We start from the raw sequence: 16,224 nt of genomic DNA, 5'->3' as shown, positions 1-16,224 counted from the left end.
TCCTCTCTCAGCCCCCCAACTCCAAGATCTGTTTGTAAAATTTCTATATATTTTCTTAGAACTGTCTACACACACAATGTTAGGTATATATGTTTATATGCGTATGTGTAAGCATACTTCTTTTCTCTCTGCCTAAATGGGATTTCATGTGTTATTCCGGCAGTTTCTGTTTGTTTACGATATATCTCAGACAAAGTGTCCAATGTACAATGCTACCCACCATCTACCCTGTTTAGAACAATCACTGTGCAATCACATCATGCTCTTCAGTTTGGCTTCTGCTAATGGACTTGTCCCCTCTGTGGTTTTCCTAATAGGAAAGTATTATGTTTCCATGTCTACCCATCTCGTAGTCTTCTAGTGAGGTTAGGTCAGTGGGAGAGGTTCGTGGAAGTGAAATTATCAGGTCAATGGTGTATGAATCTAAAAATTGATAGGACATAAAGTATCCCCTCCACAAAAGATGTTTACCAATGTGCAGCCAATCCATTGTTTATCACAGAGCTTCCTTTTACTGAGGAGTTAAGGTTCTTAATGTTTTTAATTTATTTATTAATTATATCTGTGTGTAGGGGTGCATACATGCCACACATGTGTGGCAGTCAGAAGACAGCTTGAGGGAATCACCAAGTGGATCCCGGGAATTGAACTCTGTGGTCAGGCTTGGCAGCAGGCTCCCCTTCATGCTGAGCTGTCCTGTTGGTTCCTTTACAGAGGTCTTACCCTGTACTGAGTAGCAGTGAACTCAATCTGAATGCTGTTGCCTGTCCGGTGACTTAAGCGACATAAAGGATGTCTGCCTGCATGATGGTTGTTTGTATCTTTGTATCAAATGACTGCTCTGTTGGTTGTCTTTTCCTTATTAATTTACCAAGACTTTTTGTTTATGAAGGAAAATGAACTTTGCTCCATGTGACACACTTGTTCTTCCTTGTGCATTTTTGACTTGGTGTGTAACTTGTGCTTCCCTATATAAGATTATAGCAGTTTTTGTTTTTTTTTAGTCAAAAGTCCTTTGTATGTGTGTGTGCACATGTGTGTGTGCTTTTGTTTGTTTTTTGCTTTTTGGAACCTTAAAAACCATTCAGATTATTGTCATGTGAGAGTGAAATCTCCAGGCTTCTGACCTCATGCCTTGCATGCAGGGAAGAGGCAGGGGGACCCTTGTGTACACCTGGCTGGGGAAGCCCCTGAGTGTCAGACTTCAGAGCTCACTGGCTCCTAAGATGCCAGGGAAGCCTCCAGGGACAGACAATAAGATTGCTACATGGAGTCCTCTCCTGCTGGGCTTGAGCATTCAGGCTAAGGGCTGGTGATACCAGGAAGTTCTTCTTCAGTCCTTACCCTTCTGAGCCTTGGGGCCTGTGTATCATCAGAGCCTTGACCTCGTTCCTGAGTTATAGAAGTAGACACCTTTAGACCCTGGAGAACCTGGTGTGCTTACCCAGGTCAATGCCAACTTACAGCAGAGGAGATGGTGTTCCAGGGATACGGATGCTGGGTCTTCTTGTGCCCAGCCAGCCCAGTCAGACCCCCCAGCTTCTCTTTAGCTTGGGGCTGAGTTGGTTAGTTGTCCTGAAGTCTCCCTGTAGATGATCTTGCCTCTGCTTCTATGTTACCATGGCGATCATACACTGGCTCTCTGCAAGGAGCCTCACAAATTGTCATGGATGTGCTGCAAGGGACTCCTCGGACAGTTCTGAGGGTGAGGTAGCTTCAGTGTTGTATGCTGTCTGTGGTCATCAACCCACTGTGGATGTGGGTTTGAGCCTTGAGAACAGCAAGGTGAAAGGTTTTGGGGTCTCCTGTAATGGCACGAGATAAGGAGAGCCCCCCCCCATTCAGCAGAGGCTCTGAGTTAAGTGGGCAGGGCTTAGTCAGGCAGGTGTGGGTGGAGCCTGAGGGGCCCCGCCCCCAACTTCCTCCTCCTGAACAGGGCACAGGACATATGACTTCAGGTTTGAGGATGTCACACTTGCCCCTCTCCAGGCAGGATGCTCAAAGCTAGGCGTGAGAGAAGCTGGAGATTAAGGAATGATCCCCTGTAGGCTGATGAGGCACAGGTTCAGAACCATGGACAGAAGCGGGCCTTCCTCCTGTTGCAGACGGCTTTAGGAACTTGGGGACTGGAGGCTGACATGGTTATCCATTTGAACAGGAAGCTGAGTGGGAGGTACGATTGGGAGGGAGATGCAGACTCATCTTGGACTGACCTTTGGAGAGTGGCACCCTGGGTTACAAGCCCTGTTTTGTTGAGGGAGTGATGGGAGGAGACAGAGCTGGTGCCAGTTGCTCTAGTTAAAAGCTGTCATTGCTGTGATGAAACATTGTAACCAATGCAAGTTGGGGAGGAAAGGGTTTATTTGGCTTATGCTTAAGTTTACTGTTCATCGCTGAAGGGAAGTCAGGGCAGGAACTCAAACAAGGCAGGAACCTGGAGGCAGCAGCTGATGTAGAGGCCATGGAGGGGTGTTCCTTCTGGCTTGCTCTCCATGGTATGCTCAGCCTGCTTTGTTATAGAACCCAGCTAAAGGTGGCTCTACACTCAGTGGTCTGGGCCATCCCCTATCACTAATTAAGAAAAAGCCTTAGAGACTCACCTACAGCCTGATCTCATGGAGACATTTTCTTAACTGAGGCTCCCTCCTCTCTGATGACTTTAGCTTGTATCAAGTTGACATAAAACTGTCCACCACATCCATGCCTCACGTTGGAGTTGTGTGGTCCAGCTTCCCAGCTTCATCAAAGGTATAAGGCATGGGCATCTCCAGCACTGGAAACTACCTGGCAATATTGCACTAGCAATGCACAGCTACATCTGTAAGGCCTGGAGATGTACTGGGTACCCCTGTATAATCTAGCACTCAGGTTGCTGGTCTCTAGAAGTGGGTCTGAAATACTTGAGTATTTCCATGAGGTCAGGCACCCCTGGTTGGTACAGTGGTCATGTGGTGTTCTTGCTATCCTCTGGGCATGTCACAGACCACACTAAGGCCAGGCTGGCTTCCCCATGTTGCGTCGTAGCTTCCATATGTTGTGGGAAAGGTGCTGTCTGCATGGTTGAGGAGGTCAGGCTGAGAGGTTATAAGCCTGGATAGGCTCATCCCTGCCGGGCACCACAGAGAGAGTTTGTGTACGAAAGGAGAGCCAGAGGGGTGTGTAAGAGGGAAGATGCAGTGTGAGCAAATGAGACTGGGGTAGTGAGAGCAAACAAGATGGCAGGGGAGGGGGGAAGGGAGAGAGAGAGAGAGAGAGAGAGAGAGAGAGAGAGAGAGAGAGAGCGCAAGAGAGTGAGAGAGACTAAGCTTCCTGTCTGGATGTCGGTGAGTGAATAATCCTCTGTAAGGTGTTCTTGAATATTCCGAGCCCTGGCACATACCTAGCTCTCCTCACTAGTTTTCACTGGGAAATTATCTTTTCTTCTATACGGAACTGAGTTTTATACAACTTCTTATCCCGTTCTTGACCCTTCCTGAGGAACCCAAAGGGCTCCACCTGTGCCTTCCCCTAGGACGGCTGGGCCCCGAGGGTTGGATGGAAGCTTCGTTTCCCTCCTGGCTGCTCCCTGCCTGCGCCCCTGCAGACCCCTGCATCCCCAGGAGTCACATTTGTGCCTGATTTAGACCAGCACCTTGACTTACAGCATCCTGGTTGTCAGACAGCTGGGATCAACACAAGCAGAGGCCACTGACATGGCTCTGTGACTTTCTGCTTTACCTCGAGGTCTAGCCTGGCAGCCAGATCCAGCTTCCCAACTCCCGGCATCTTTGTGGTGGTCCAGGGACACTAAGCCCTCTGTGGCCCACTGTCTCCTTACCTCAGTTTGCTGGTGTTGCTCTAGCTGTGAACCCAGATGGTAGAAAACCCTTTACGATGAATCAAGGCTGCTCGTGCTTCTAAAGATTAAATTCTATTCAGAATGTTAAGTAGTTTCCCCTTCAATGATCCCAGTAAATTTAATTAGCTCTTGTTCTCCCAATAGAGCTGTCGTTTGGTTTCTGAAATGCTGTTCATGAAGAAGGAGGCTCACAGCCATGTAGTGTTCGAGGCTGGGCCATCTTCCTCCACAGCCTCTAGCTGTTAAGTATTCAGCTCATCAGTTGTAGGGTGCCTAGGGCCCTGGTGGGAGGTGGCAAGGGACACAGAGCTCTATTGTCTTGAGAAGGTGGTCGGATGAGTACCTTCTGTCAGGGTGTCACGCAAGGAGCAGTTTATACATGGTACTTCCAAGATGCCAAAGGGCTGACATCTTTCCTGCAGTAGGAACAGAACATGGGGGCTCACCTGCCCTTGTCTTGTCCCTTGCGTCATGATGATACATCCCTGTTGGTCAGGCCATTTTCCACCTGGGGCTCTGTGAGTTGGTATATCCTTCTGGGATAAGCAAGGGTTTGCCGAGGAGGTCCCAGACAGCAGGGTCTGCCTTGCTCATAGAGTTCCAGACCTTCGAATCTTGGTGCCATGATGTTTAGAAAAAGATTGTTATGAAGCATCATGCAGGTGCTGGGAACTGAACCCGAGTCCTCCGTAAGAGCAGCCAGCACTCACGAGCATGCAGCTACTTCTCCAGATCTCTTCTTATGGGACAGGGTTTTATGTAGCTGGGGCTGGCCTCAGCTGGCTGAGGATGGCCTTGAACTCCTGATCCTCCTGCCTCTACCTCCCAAGTGGTCTTCGTGGAGGAGGATCTGTGGAGGAAAGGCTATCTAGGCTCATGGTTTCTGATGGTGCAGTCTGTCCTGGTAGAGAAGCTATGAGGCAGTTCAGGTCATGGTAGGGAGGGCAGAGGTGCAGGCTGCTCACATGCGAAGCAGAGAAAGCAGGCTGAAATCGGGATGGTGTGTGCTTCAAAGGCTGCCCCACTTTCACTGGCTTTCTGCCACCCCTAAAGGCTCCTTAACCTTAAAACTTTACCATCATCTGGAAATGAGTGCTCTAAACAGGAGTCTACAGGAGAGTATTGGAATCAAGCCTTTAACAGCCACATTTGGGCCCAACTGGCCACATGGTCAGGAGTTTGTTGACTGATTCCATTTGTGTGTGTGTGCGTGTGCATGTGTGTGTGTGTGTGTGTGTGTGTGGTGAGGGTAGGGAGGGTGTTCTTATCCTCTACCATAGTCTCTGCTGTGAGGAAGGCCACCTCCATGTTCTGAACAAGTCCTGGAATCTCACAGCCTTAGTTTCCTTCCTGTCAGCTGGGAGCTACAAGCTATAAGCCTTGAATCCTGGTATTCAGGAGGCAGAGGCAGACAGATCTCCGTGAATTTGAGGCCAGCCTGGTCTACAGAGTGAGTCCAGGACAGCCAGGACTACACAGAAAAACTGTCTTGAAAACAAACAACCCCAAACAAATAACAACACTTACTGGGGCAGGGGAATTGTCCCAGTCAGTAAGATGCTTGCCCCATAATTGTGGAACTGAGCCACATTGGGCTGCTCACAACTCCTTGTATGCCTGTTAACTATGGTCACTTGCACTCAAGGACACACACACAGACAAACATACACACACAGAGACACACACATAGACACATACACACACAGCCATGCAGCCACAGACAGACAAACACATACACAGACAAATGGACACAGACAGACACATACACAGACAGACAGATGGACAGACAGAGACATACACGAACATAATATATACATACAGATAGACACACAGACAAACACACACAAACACACAGAGACACAGACAGACAGATACACAGATAGACACACATACAGACACACAAAGACAGACAGACTCACAGAGGCATACATACAAACAGAAACACACACACACACACACACACACACACACACACACACACACATCTCTCCAAAAACATGAGTTTGAATTATGATTGTCTCATAGGAGGGCCTCATTGTTGAGTATGTCCTGCAGCTGTCCCTTCTGCCACACTGTGTGGGGACCAGCCCTGAGATTACCAGGGTGATCCTGCAAGGCATTCTTGAGGTGGGGGTGTGCACCCTGCGAGGCACTTTCCTCCTTTCTTCTTCAGCCTGAACAAGGCCACCTCTTAGTGTTTCTTTCAGAGTTCAGTTTTGAGCAAGGCAGTGGTGTATTTGTGTAGTTGACACTGGACTGAAGGGCTGCAGGAGCTGTGGCAGTGCTGGCCCCGTAGCAGTACCCTGTCCTATGCAGGTGTCCAGGAGCATCATAGAACCTTCCAGGTGGGTCCTTGTCCTTAGGTAGGGTAGGGTCACACTCTTACCCTTTCTTCCTTTTCAGGGACACAAACTGATTTTACTGTTTCTAATCAAATTTGAAAAAAATTTTGCTTCTTAGGATTTTTCCCTATTAGAAATGCAGATCCAATTGAGTCAATTTAGGATATACAATCAAATTTAAAAGAAAGAAAGATAGATAGAAAGAAAGAAAGAAAGAAAGAAAGAAAGAAGAAAAAAAGAAAGGAAGAAAGAAAGAAAGAAAAAAAGAAGGGAGGGAGGGAGGGAGGAAGGAAAGAAAGAAAGAAAGAAAGAGAGAGAGAGAGAAAGAAAGAAAGAAAGAAAGAAAGAAAGAAAGAAAGAAAGAAAGAAAGAGAGAAAACACAAAGTCACCCGTTGTCCAAATTTGCAAAGGACTTGGTGTCACTGCCCTTCCACCCTGCAGTTCCTCCTTCCAACCCTCCTGTGGCTTATGAACACACTGCAGTGACACCCAAAGGTTTTTTTCTGTGGTAGGATTTTTAATGAATGCACCAGCTATTTACCGAGCACCCCCGAGCTGGACGCTTGGTTTGTTTTCTGTCTTTTGATGTTAGCTGCGATGCCGAGGCTATTCGGGCGCATAAGTCTTCCTAAGCAAAACTGCACATTTGTTTATGAGCTTCTCCTGGGGTGAATCCTACAGGTGCAATTTCCCAGCTAGAGCTTAGCTGCGTGTCGAAAGCGTTTGACGGGCACACGGCTCTGCTTGCCAGAAAGACGAAGGTAAGCAAGTGTAGGTCTCACGGGAGAGCATGGGGGGGGGGTCAGGTCCCTGTGCCTCACTTGTGCATGCACCAGCCCCCGTCACAAGCAGGTCTGTCAAAGTAGGGCAGTTGGGGATGTTTTTAGTCTTGGTTTTCATTGGCTTGGTGAGTGGTAAGGTCCAACTGCTTTGGGTCATTTTTAAGTCTTTCTCTGTGGATTGCCTCTTCCAGCCTTGCCTGTGATGGTGTCCTCCAACATATGCGCCCGTCTTTGGCATTTAAAGATGGAGTTGGAGGAGAGGATGGTTGTGTGAGTGTGTGGGACTGTGGACGAAAATATTGATAGAGATGTCAGGGCTCCTCCGTGGGTGGGTGGGTGGCGGGCTTCCTACATTTTGCTGGAAGCTCTCGCCTTGTGTGGTCACTGAGTGCTTCCCATCTGCCAGGCTTAGCATCCATGCCCAGGGGAGCACCCACCTTCTCTCTGCCTGCAGTCCTCTCCTAAAGACAGCTTGTGACTCAGTGGAAGAGGCCTCCCAGGGCCTCTGCTTTTTCTGGGCAAAAGGAGAGTTAGTTGCTCCCCAAGGCATCTAGGACTTTATTCCTGTTTACAATACAGCGGCACAGGAAGAGATCAGAAGCCAAACCTTGCCAGGCAATCTCCAGCTTCATTCTGGAGTCTGCTGTGCACTGAACAGAGAAGGAAAGGTCATTCTAAAGTCTATCAGCAGGATTGGAGACAAGGAAGACTCCAGACAGGACCTTGGGAGTATGGGGAGCGAATTTTCTTTTTGTGCATGTTCATGTGTGTATTTATATGTGTGTGTTCATGCGTGTGATGTTCATGTGTGTGCATTTTCATGTGTATGCATATTTCTGTGTGTTCATGTTTCTGTGTGCACTATGTGGGAGTCAGAGGTTAATACTGGATTTCTTTGTCAATCATTCTTCAGCTTACTAATTTTTGAGACATGGTCTGTGGTGGTTTGAATAGGAATGTCCCCATAGACTCATGAGTTTGAATGCTTGGCTCCTAGGGAGTGGTAGTATTAGGAGGTGGAGCCTTGTTGGTGTAGATGTGGCCTTGTTGGAGGAAGTGTGTCAGTATGGAGGTGGGCTTTGAGGTCTGGCCAGTGTGATACAGCCTCCTGCTGCTGTCTGAGGATCAAGCTGTAGAACTCTCAGCTCCTCTCCAGCACCATGTCTGCCTGAATGCTACCATGCTCCCCGCTATCATGACAATGGACTAAACCTCTGACACTGTAAGCCAGCTCCAATGAAACATTTTCTGGTATAAGAGTTGCCTTGGTCATGGTGTCTCTTCACAGCAATGAAACCCTAACTAAGACATGGTCTTCCTGAACCTCATCAATGCAGCCAACCAGACTGGTCAGCAAGTTCCAGGGTTCTGTGCGCCACTGCCATGCCTGGCTTTGTATGTGGGTGGTGGGGACCAGTTCCCTATGCTTATATGACAAGCCCTTCATGTACTGAACTATCTCTCTAGGGTTGTCCCTCCTGGAAGTGAATTTCTTTGAATTGACAGTTCAAGTCAAGTGGCTGAGTTCCACAGGGTCACGTGGCTGCCAGCATTCTCTCCTATGGTTCCTCATCCTTTGGATGTTATTTCCACATTTGGTCTAAAATGGTTTTCAATTCACAAACCTCTTAGGGGAGAAGATATAGAGAGTGTCCTGTCCCTTTAGCAAAGGACCTGGAGGTTGCCACGCCATTTCCTTTTCTGTCACAATACAACCACAGGAATACACCCAGCTGCCACCCTGAGTGTGGTCTGAGACAGAGAGGGACCAGCTTCATTGTCAGGGTTGTTGCTGCTAGCGTTATAGCCCTTGGGGCCCAAGCATCCCCATCATGTGTGTGCCATGGTATACCATGTAGAAATCAGAGTGCAGTCTGTGGGAGTCAACTCTCTTCTTCTATCATGTGTTACCTGGGGATCAACTCAGGTGGTCGGGCCTGGTGGCAGGAGAGTCCCCTGCACCGAGGGTCTTAATACTGATTTAATACCAGAGCAGTAGTCCTGAGGCGACTGGGGAGCCACATGCTCTCTAGCAGAAGAGACAGAGATGTTTTTAGCTCACATGGTGTGTTGGCCAGGCCAGAAAGATGATCTGTGAATCCAACCCTGGCTGAGGGAGAAGTGCAAAGAGCACTAGACAGGGAAGTATCTCTGACTGGGTTGGGGTAGGGGGACAGTTACTTGTATGAAGGACCAGCCCAGGGAAGCTTCTTGTCCCCTTCACCCCTGGCCAAGGCCTCTCTGTGCTTCCACCCTCCACATCCTCTGTCTGGTCTCATGCAGATGCCACATATTGCCCCGGATGTAGATTGTCATCACTGTCTCCACAACTGTAGCGTGTTCCTGTTCTGTTTACATAATGAGCAATTTCCCATCAATTATTCATTAGCGCATCTTTCTCCAGAGCAGCCACAGATAGGAGCTCCCCACTCTCCTCCCAGGCTGTGCATCTCCAGGTTCTGTGGGAGACATTGTCTCGAAGAGTAAGGTGGAGAGCAAGAGAGAAGCCTCGGAGAATCACACACGCGCACACAGGGGAGCACATGTGTGAGACGGATACACCGCACACATAAAGAGGTTTGTCCACATGAATGTTCACAGTAGGTTGCGCTGAAATACCCCCAAACCAGAAACAACTCAATGCATACTGATTCCATAAATAAAATAACTGAAATATACACAAACAGGTAAGCAAGTGACAACCTATCCACATGGTGAATATTACCCCTTAGTGAAAAGGAGCGCGTCTTTGATGCACGCGGCTGTACAGACCCTTTTTTGGGATTGTGTTGAGTGACAGAAGAGTAGCAGATGCCTGTCATTTTATGTATATAAAGTACAGAAAATTTAGGCTTACCTGTGTTATGCAGATTAGGCAGGAAGCAGATGGGTGGCTGGGCGCAGGGCAGGGGGTGGGGGGGGACTTCTGAGGTGGCCCTAGGAGCATGCTTGGATTTCAGAGGGATATACGTCAGATGTCCCCTGTAGACCTGTGCAGTTGGTTTTATCAGTACACCTTCAAAACACATAGAATTCCCTGAGTCTACAAAGCAGGGGATTGCTTACTCTGGGGGACATTGTGATTGCTCTGAGCCCAAAGAAGTAATTCTGGATCCTGGAGGTGAGGGAGCTAGTCTCAACAGCAGAGCCTCAAGATGACCGGTAGGTAGGCTCCATTTAGCAGTAGCAGCTGCCCCTCCCCCAACCCCTGTGCTCAGAGACATCTGTCTGGAAGAACCAGCCTGAAGTGAGGCAGTCTGTACCTTATCCGGAATGGAGTGTGAGCAGGGAGCCCTGCCTTGTGACCCCTGTGCCTCTGCCTGCTGCAAAGGGCCGGAGCCAGGTTCAGTCCACACAGGAGATCAAGTGCAATTCCACGTGAGCTGGCAGAGTGGGCAGGGTGGCCTGAGAACACCTGCAGGACTGTGTGTATAGTCATGCACACATCTGTGGCTGACCTGGTCCATAAGAACAGCTGTAGGAGCGTGTGCATCTATGTGTGTATAGGCACGGGCTCACCCCTGTGGCTGCCCTGGCCTGTGGTTCAGTAGGGAGCCATGGACACTGCTTTCCTTATTCTCCAGGGCCTCAGAAGGTGCTTCTTACAGAAAGACGCAGTGATGCTTAGTGGTGCTTTATAGCATTCAACATAATAGGGTATAGAACCACCCAGGAGACAAATCTCTGGACACATCCATGAGGGGTTAGCCTCTCAGCAACCCTGCGAGGGATTATTTAGGTTGGATTAATTGCTGGGAAGACCTACCCTAAATGTGGACAGCATCTTTCCATGAGACTGAATAAGAAAAAGAAATCTAGGTGAGTACCTGTATTGTTTCCTTTTGTTTCCTGACTGTAGATACAATGTGACCAGCAACAGAAAAAGAAACTGACAGCCACCCAGAGACAGGCACCAGTGGGGAAGGATGCTTTCCGCTCTTCCCTAGGACCGAGCTCTCTTCTAAGGTGAGGAGCACCTGACAGGGCAATCATCCAGAGCAGGCCTTGCAATCCAGGCCTTAGGCCATAGAGAAGCAGATCTCTGTGAAGTCGAGGCTAGCCTGGCCTACACAGCAAGTTTGAGGCTAGCTATGGTTACATGGTAAGATTCTGTCTCAAAACAAACAAACCTCTTCCAAAACTATAATAATTAATAATAATAATAATAATAATAATAATAATAATAATAAATCTCCTAACAACAGCAACAAACATTAATCTCTCTGTCAAGCATGTTGGAAATCACATGGGTATCAGGTCCAGTTGCATGAAGGTCATCTGCCTCTATGATTGACACCACGTCCTTCTTTCATGACTGGACGAGTACAGGAAGGCTAGAGCAGTGCTGTCAACCCACAGCTACCATAGTGATGTGAACTAAGAAGAGCCAGAGAGGACACAGTCTCCCCAATAGCCTTTGGGGGTGCATGGCCTGTGTGAGGATGCCTTTCCCTTCAAGTTCATATTTTCTGTTTCTCCTCTCTCTCTGTATCTCTCTGTCTCTCTCCCCCTCCCTTTCCCCTCCCCATCTCCCTCTCCCTCTTACACACACACACACACACACACACACACACACACACACACACACACGCCTGTGTATGGCATACATGTTGCTATTATTTGCTTCCCTGCTGCCTTGACAAAACATTGACTTAAAATGTCTTGGTGAAGAAAGCTTTCCCACAGGGCTTCTTGGGTCTGAACTTGGGACCTTGTGCTTCACCCACTGAGACGTCTCCACAGGTCTCTTACTGCTTTTGATCTCACTAAACAGTCCAGGCTGGCCTGGAACTTGGAATCTTCTGCCTCAGCCTCTTGAGTGCTGGGTTGGCAGGTGTGTATGTTCACTCCTGCCTGATGGACTTTCCCCTGTTATGGTGCTGATTTGTGACACTTTGCTGTGGTGGCACAGGGCCCCTCCCCAGCAGCCGGCAGCTCTGGGTCCCCCTCTAAGTGTCTGGTAGAACTTCAAATCAAATGGAAGATTTCTGCTGTTTTCATGATGCTGCCCACCCCTTTTAAGCATTTGACGCTTCTAGTCAATATTTCCACATCCACAAATGTTTTAATGAGATTAAGGCTTGACTGGGCTCTGAAAGAAGCGTGCAGGCTTCTTGCTTCCATTTTGCTCTTGGGAGCACAAATCCAGCCGTGGGTCCTCATTATTTTCTGGATCCATTTTCCTGTCTGGCCCCCCAGGGTCTCTTCCATTCCTCCCCCTTGGCTCTCTCCAGCCTTCCAAACCTAGCCTACATCTGCTTCCTGCTGAAAGGATTCTGGGAACCAGGAAGAGCCATTAGCATCCTGACGTTTGTTTTGCCTGCACAGTTCCAAACACCTGGGCCTCGGGAAGCAGAAATCAGGCTGATTTCCCAGTGTAGCTCCAGATGTTAGTCATCACATGGCCACCCCTCCCTTCTCTGTCATCCTCCTGAAAATCCAATTGTCCAAAGAAGGACGTGAGCTGTGCCATCCGCCAGAGCCGGCACCTCCTCCCTGTTCAGGACCTCTGTTCAGATCTGGCTGAGTACATCCACACAAAAGGGACAAGAGCCCTTCTTCTGTGCAAGCGGCTCACACAGACCTCCTTCCTGCAGGATTGCCTGGGGTTGCCTAGCAATCCGACACCACCCCGCCGCAGCAGACCCACGGCTCCGATGGATTTTTCCTATTTTTAATTTGTTTTCTGGGTGGGTATTATTGTATAATCATGGGCTGAGCTGGAAGATATGGTGTGTGTCCCGCTTGAGGCAAGTGGCCGTCAGAGACTGCAGAGCAGTGCGGAGCCCCTGTGGGGATCCTGTCCTCTGTCCCAGGAGGCTCTTGGAGCTGGCCATATCCTGTAGTTTTCAAAGTTGAATGGAACCTTAGAAAACCCTCCTTCCTTTCAAGGCCACAGCTGCTCCCCTACAGAGATTGAACCATACCAGCCATGGCCCGGAGCCTCGAGCTGCCTGTTCCCTTCTGACTTCTTCCATCCATCTTAGGGGAGACAGGACAGTTTGCCAGTGGTTCACCCTCTTTTGGAGAAGTTGGGTATTAGGTCTAAAAGCAGCTAGGTCCATCTGGGGAGCTCTTGAATAAGATGTCAGACAGGTTTGTTTGTGATACCAACTTCCTCCCCTTCTTTGGAGTGACCCTTGACAGCATCTGAGGCAGAGTCCATGTCTGTAGCTGCAGGACACCCTGACTGTGGCACACAAAGGGGCTGCTCTGGGGTGGATGCATTCAGCCCTGGTGACTTCTGTCCCAGGGACTGTGGGGAGTGGATGACATCAGTTGGGGGGGGGGCAGCTGAGCTGGCAAGCCTTCCCCGCACTCTGCTCTGCTCGGATTGGGAAGCTGGTGTGCAAGGACAAGCAGATGGAGAAGCCCAATCCAGAGCCCTGAGGGAGAGGAGAGGAGAGGAGGGGAGGGGAGGGGAGGGGAGGGGAGGGGAGGGGAGGGGAGGGGAGGGGAGGAGGAGAGGAGAGGAGAGGAGAGAGAAAGAGGAGAGAGGAGGGGGAGGGGAGGGGAGGGGGAGAGAGAGGGGGGAGGAGAGAGGAGAGGAGAGGAGAGAGGAGAGAGAGAGTGGGGAGAGGAGAGGGGGGAGGGGAGGGGAGGGGAGGGAAGGGGAGAGAGAGGTGAGGAGAGGAGAGGAGAGAGAAAGAGGAGAGGAGAGAGGAGGGGAGGGGAGGGCTTGGAGAGGATTCTGTAGAGAGTGGGTAGCAAACCCAGCTGCCTTCAGGTGTCAAGTGTACCTGGAGGAGGGGGCCTCAGGCCATCTGCTGGGCAGTCAAGAGTGTACTTCTGTGGGTCGGGGGAGGTAGTGTGGAAGTGGGACCATGCAGCTTAGGCACGCAGGAGCACAAACCAGGAATGTCCACAGTGGGGAGCCAGGCCTGTCATGTCTTCAGGCTGTCTGGCTAAGGCTTCTAGAGCTAGGGTGATGGAAGAGGAGGGGCCTTGGGGTTGGAGGAGAGAGGCCCAGAGAACTTGGGAGGGAGCAGGAAGGTAGAGGAAGAGAGGGAGAGAGGCAGAGACTTCCATGCAAGGAGCTTCATCGCCTGTGAGACGTGGGGGAGCAAGGACAGCCGAGGCTGGGCTTTTGTTGAAATGGATACCCTTCTGCCTCAAAACCACCTGTGTGGCCAGGGACTACAGCATGGTTTAGGTGATCTGGTTAGAGCACCTGACTTGTGCTCAGATGACCTCAGACTCATAATCCCAACCTGATCCTCCTGCCTCAGCTCTTCTCCTGAGTGTTGGGATTTCAGGCTTGCACCACTATACTGTGCTCACATTAAAGCTTTGTGTGCCCACTGGTGCTTTTGTGTGGGAGCATTCGTGGGTCGCTTTATTATTACATTCCTTCAGGTCATGGCACCTGCACCCCCAACCCCATTAATGACAGCCCAAAGAGGAGACCCTGAAGACAAAGGAACTGTTAGAGGGCCCGGATGGGAGTAGGGAGACTCAGATGCATGTGGGTTTGCCTGGCTAGGGGTCCATTCGCCTCTCTGAGTTTATAACTGTGTCAAGCAACTTTGGACTGCTCTCTGCTGGATGACAAGGCAGCCGAGGCTGTTGGGCGCCATGCTGTAGCATAAGCTCAGCCTGGAGTGCAGAACACCTATGAGCCTAATAAAGGCTGATGGGAAATCCTTTTAGCTTGACCTTCCATGAACACTTTATTGTTGATCATGTAGATTGGCATAGGTGGGAACACATGGAGGTTATTCGTGTGTGTGTGTGTGGGCATGCATGGGTGTGTGCATGTGTGCATGAAGGTACACATATTGGTTTGTGTGTTTGATGTATGTGAATGAGTGTGTGTGTGTGTGTGTGCATGTATGTATGAATGGGTGGTGTGTGCATGTATGCATGTAAGTGCATACATTCAGTTTGTGTGTTTGCATGTATGTGCCTGAGTGTGCATGCATGTGCACTAATGTGTGTGTGTGTGTGTGTGTGTGTGTGTGTGAGAGAGAGAGAGAGAGAGAGAGAGAGCTGTTCTCCACCTTAGTTTTTGAGACAGGGTCTCTCATGTAATTTGCAGCTCCCCAGTTAGCTAGACTGGCCAGCCACTGAGCTCCGGGGATTCATCTGTCACCATTCCCACCTCAAGCATTAGCATTACAGCCTCATGCCACCACACCACCACACCATGGGGGCTGCAACTCAGGTTCTGCTTTTCCGACAGTGCTTTAGCTTCGGAGCCACACAAGGTGATTTCTGTAAAAATGGAGCCACGCACCCCTTTGAGCTGCTACTCATTGATGGAGAAGCCTGGTAGAAGACAGGAAGGAAAGATCTGGGGCTCACTTGAGAGCTTCTGTAAGAGCCAGGATTCTCTTAAGAAACAGAGTTGATAGAATGGATGTATAGTATGAGTTCCTTAAAAGGGGATTTATTACAAGGGCTGACAGGCCATCTAGGTAGTCCAGCAATGTCTGACCAGAACTAGAAAGGTTGAGACTCCAGCATCTGAAGGCTCCAGTATCCAATATCCAGTATCCAGTACTGTCATCTTGCCCCAGTGAGACTCCAACACCCGAAGGTTTCAGTATCTGTTATCTTGTCCTGTCAAGACTCTAGCATCTGAAGGCTCCAGGGTCCAGGATACAGTATCCAGTATCTGTTATCTTGTCCTGTCAAGACTCTAGCATCTGAAGGCTCCAGGGTCCAGGATACAGTATCCAGTATCTGTTATCTTGTGCTGTTAAGACTCCAGTATCCAGTGCCCAGTATCTGTTATCGTGTCCCATTGAGACTCTTGGAGCCACACTCATTCTTGTTTTTCACAGAACCTTAAACTGAAGATTTATTTTTCTTTCCCTCTTTAGTGTTTTGTATTTGTGAGAATATGCTCTGATGTGGGTCAATTCTTATCCATTGTGTGGAGAATTTCTTGAGTTAAATGATTAGCGATGCCCCCTCTTCCCTCCCTTTCCGCAGGCGCCGGCTCTCATGAGTGTGCCATCTCATTTCTCCTCCTTTTCTATTCTCCCCCTCTTTGTCTTTTTGCTTTGCCTTCTGGAACATTCCCTTACTTTTATCTTCCAACCAGTCTGCTGAGTTTTTTTGTTTCGGCTTGCATGCTTTTAATTCCCCGGCCCTTTTTTGTTCTCTAAATGTTCTTAAAATAGCATCCTGCTCCTGGTTCTGGTTGCAATATCTCCTCTGATCTCTTTGAGGATATTAAATATGTCTATTTCTGATATTTTCTCCTCCCTGCCCAATGCCTGTCTCCTCCAGGCCACCCTCGGTCCCTCCCCCAGG

This window comes from Mus musculus, chromosome 11, assembly GCF_000001635.26.
Source record: "Mus musculus strain C57BL/6J chromosome 11, GRCm38.p6 C57BL/6J".
NCBI lineage: Eukaryota > Metazoa > Chordata > Mammalia > Rodentia > Muridae > Mus > Mus musculus.
Note: the sequence above shows the minus strand (reverse complement) of the source record.